Here is a 3,987-nt window from a genome sequence, read left to right as displayed (position 1 = left end):
TTAGACAAACAAGAGCTAATATTTTTATTTTGTTGTCATTAATTTTGTGTTATAAATATTAAGTAACAAACACTTCCCTTTTTTTTCTTTTTTTTTCTTTTTTTTGTGGAGATAATTATAATTTTATCACAATCTTATTTATTTCATTATTAAATTATCAATTTCATTTATTTAGTCTTGGAAAGTTTTAATTTCAATTTATGTAGGTCCAATTGGTAATATCTGAGCAAATAACTAACAATAACATTACCGTGATAAGGACCTCTCTCTACTCATAGTCAATTAATTTTGGATTAGATGCTTTAACAAAGCTCATGCCCATAAACTTTGACAAGTTAATAATAGGTTGGGTTCAGGCCGGCCCAACTTATATTTTTAAACCCAAAACCTATTCATGTGCTTAAAAAAAAACGACAATGCTACGTAGCTCAAATTTTATGGCTCAAAAGTGGCTCAAATGGCCAAAACGACGTCGTTTTGAGTACAGAACAACATAAAAATGGCCAAAACGACGTCGTTTTGGCCATTTGAGTCACTTTTGAGCCACAAAATTTGAGTTACGAGATATTTTCCAAAAATATTGGCTTATGGTCTCAAAGGTAAGCTTGGCTCATATGGGCCTAATTTGATCCAAATTTTAGCTTTAATTCAGATTTTTTTCATTAGATTCCAAAATTAGTTTAAAAAAAATAAAGAATTATTATACAAAATTTTGAAGTACATCAAAGCAATTATAATCACCTTTTGAATCATGAAAAAAGAAGAAAAAATCTTTATTTATTGAAACACAAAATTACAAATATTATGATAATGTTGTTGAGTTGTATATATGCATCTTTAAATTCACATAAATTTTATTACTGCTTCCATAGATGGCGTGCAAGTCACTTAGTTTTTTACTTTCAATATTACTATTTACTAAAATGCATATGTTCAGGCACCTTAAAAAAAAAAAGGATAAAGTAAAATAATAAATCAATTATTTGGTGTATATGGGTCCAATGTGCGTTTTTGGGATAGGCCTCTGGGTTGATTTTTGAGTTAGTCCTCAAAACGTCCATCAGGCCCTCCTATCTTTCAACCCAAGCCCAACTCATATATTTTAGGGTTCTGATGAGTTGGGCCATGTTTGGGCCAATGCCATGCCGAAAATAATTGGAAGATTTCAATAACCAAAAGTTTGATGGTCCATTGCCATCTCCTAGCTATTGGTATGGGAGACTAGAAAAAAATCAAGAGTGTCATCATTTTATCAATAGGGAGACTAGAAAAAGATCAAGAGAGTGTCATCATTATATTGAGAGAGAGAGAGAGAGAGAGAGAGAGAGAGCTATTTAACAAAGTTCATTATTATATAATCATAGGAGAGAGCTATTTAACAAAGTTCATTATTATATAATCATAGGAAAACAATTGTAAGGAAATCATCCACAAACCAACTCACTTATTTATGCTATATTGCATTATATTTGCTTAAAGATTAACAAATAATAGATGAATGGGTTCTCTAATGCTCATTTCTCTAGTTGTTGGGCCACCAAATTTGTTCTTGAAGATAGTCTACCACTTTGTTGTCCACTTGGAATGCCTTGGCAAGAACATCATCAAAAATCTTCGGATTTGACCCGAACACTGCATTAGCAACTGTAATGATTCTGGGGTTTTGGCTATTTAGGGCAGCAAGAGCTACTACATTAGTCTTTCCATTATTAAATTGAAAGTGAATGAGACCTTGTGAGAACACAAAAACATTTCCTGGGTACAAGATCTTTGTGAAGAGAAGGTTGTTAGTGTTGGAGGTCACGAAACCAACGTAGAGAGTACTCCAAGACCACGATGACTTCAGTTGAACGAGGGTGCATGTGGGGTGGGTTGAGGCCATAAGGTGCAAAGTCGATGCGAGCTAAGGAAATGCCAAGAGTATTGAGGCCAAGTATTTGCATAACGAGAGTGACCTTTGACCCAACTTGGTTCGATGTGCTTTGAGGAGTAAGGAGGCCGGAAAAGAAGAAGTCATCGGTTGTGGCAAGCTTTGGGTCCTTGCAGACTTTGCCATTCATGAACACTACATACAAATGAAATGGATTTATGCTTCAATAAGATTGGGTGAAAGAAAGAAAAAGTTATATAAACTAATCAATTTTTAATAATGGTGCAATAATGACATCTACGAAATTAAAAATTTGTCCTTTACAAATTAAAATAATTAAAATATTGAAGACCAAAATGAAACGTATCGTGCGGACCAAAAGGGTAATTAACCTCTTTTAAGTTGATGAGTATTTTTTGTTTATAAAATACACTTATTTTGATGATGAATATTGACCATGATATCGAGGGAGGCTAATTTCATACATATTTAATACTTTAAATACTAAAATATTGATTATCAAAATAACACAAAAACATATTTATGCTGCGAAAAGTACAATTAATCAATAAATATGTGACTTCAAAGTGAAAAACTTATATGGACTATATATACTTCCAACGAAAAAAATTGAGGTTTTAATTTTCATCAAAATACAATCGCTTTAAATAAATTTTTCTTTAAAATCATATTTCAAAATCTTCGACTTCAAATTTTGGAAGGCACAAAGTTGGGAGATAGAGTTAAGCATAAAATATACCAGCAGAGTTATTGATAGCAACACAGAAATCTTGTAAAGGACTAGGGTTTGAACCAGAGACAAGTGTGGAAGCCACGACCATGATGGCTATGGTTACAAGGATAAAGGGAGTGCCCATTTTTATTGAGCAACGATCTTCTAGAGTTTTTTTTCCCTAAAATTTCTTAGAGTGGTGCATTGTGTGGTTGAGATTTAATGACAAATCACATCAATTTTTCAGCATTAAATCTCAACCACACAATATACCACTTTAGGAAACTTTAGGAAAAAAACACTCTAGAGGATCCTTGGTGATTTTTATCACTCAAAAACAAAAATATATCAATAAAAATCCCTACAACATATTAAGGTTTTAGAAATTAAAAATTAGTTAGAAAATCTCTTTTTAGGAATAGATTTTTTTGTTGTTACAAGTGTCATTATTATATTTTTAGCGACGAATTAGAATTATTATACTATTGAGGCCAAATTATTTTGTCTCAAAAGGTATGTTTATTAGAGACATTTCAAAATTTTGTCAGTAAAAGTCATTTTTTGTCTTTTTAGGATGACGTTTAAGCGACCATTCTCATGATGACATGAATTGGTCGCCAAATATTTTTTCCAACAAATTTTTACTTCTAAAAATAAAAAAGTTTTGTCTTTAGAACTGTTAGTGTATGATTGGTTATCAAGCTGGACTAGTGAGATAAATAAATTTCTTGGATGCATGTTTGTATTGCAATAAATATGCAAATATATAGGAGGACTAATGTGCAGTTCTAATAAGTGAACTTATTGCTTAATAGATTCTGTGATAATTAGCAGCGATTTTATAAAAATTCGTCACAGAAAACGTTACTAATTGTCAGTTTTTAGTTACAGATTCAGAAAATTGTAAAAAAAGTCACTAATTATTAGTTTTTAGAGATAGATTTAGAAAACTGTCACAAAAAGTCTTTTTTAGCGACGATTCTGATAGGATCAACTTTTAGCAACGAATTGATAGGACTTAATAAAAAGAATTAAGTCTAATTATTAAGACTTGCTGGTGATTTATCCAATATATAATTCCAATTGCATGATTGCTTTGTGTTATAAGTTGTAAGATTAAAAAATTCTACAATTTTGTTGATAAAATGTCTAATCTGGATAATATAACTAGAACAGTAAAATATGAGTTTTATAGATTAATAATTTCAATCATATAATATAATCTACTCAATCAAATAAATGCTTAAGCGATAGATTTGAAGTCGTCATTATGGCTGTGTTTGTTTTGACGTAAAATATTTTTTTCCATTGTTTGGTTGAACAAAAAGTAAGTAAAATATTTTTTTAAAAAAATATTTTTGCATCTTGTTCTAAAATAACTTAC

The 3,987-nt window shown here is 30.6% G+C and overlaps 1 pseudogene; it reads right to left on the bottom strand.

The window, feature by feature from the left end:
- Positions 1–1,522: 1,522 nt before the first annotated feature.
- Positions 1,523–2,715, bottom strand: LOC114292746 (putative germin-like protein 2-1; annotated as a pseudogene).
- Positions 2,716–3,987: the final 1,272 nt, after the last annotated feature.

Source organism: Camellia sinensis, chromosome 6, assembly GCF_055761805.1.
Source record: "Camellia sinensis isolate YWXY chromosome 6, ASM5576180v1, whole genome shotgun sequence".
Classification (NCBI taxonomy): Eukaryota; Viridiplantae; Streptophyta; class Magnoliopsida; order Ericales; family Theaceae; genus Camellia; species Camellia sinensis.
Note: the sequence above shows the minus strand (reverse complement) of the source record. Positions and strands in the feature narration are given on the sequence as shown.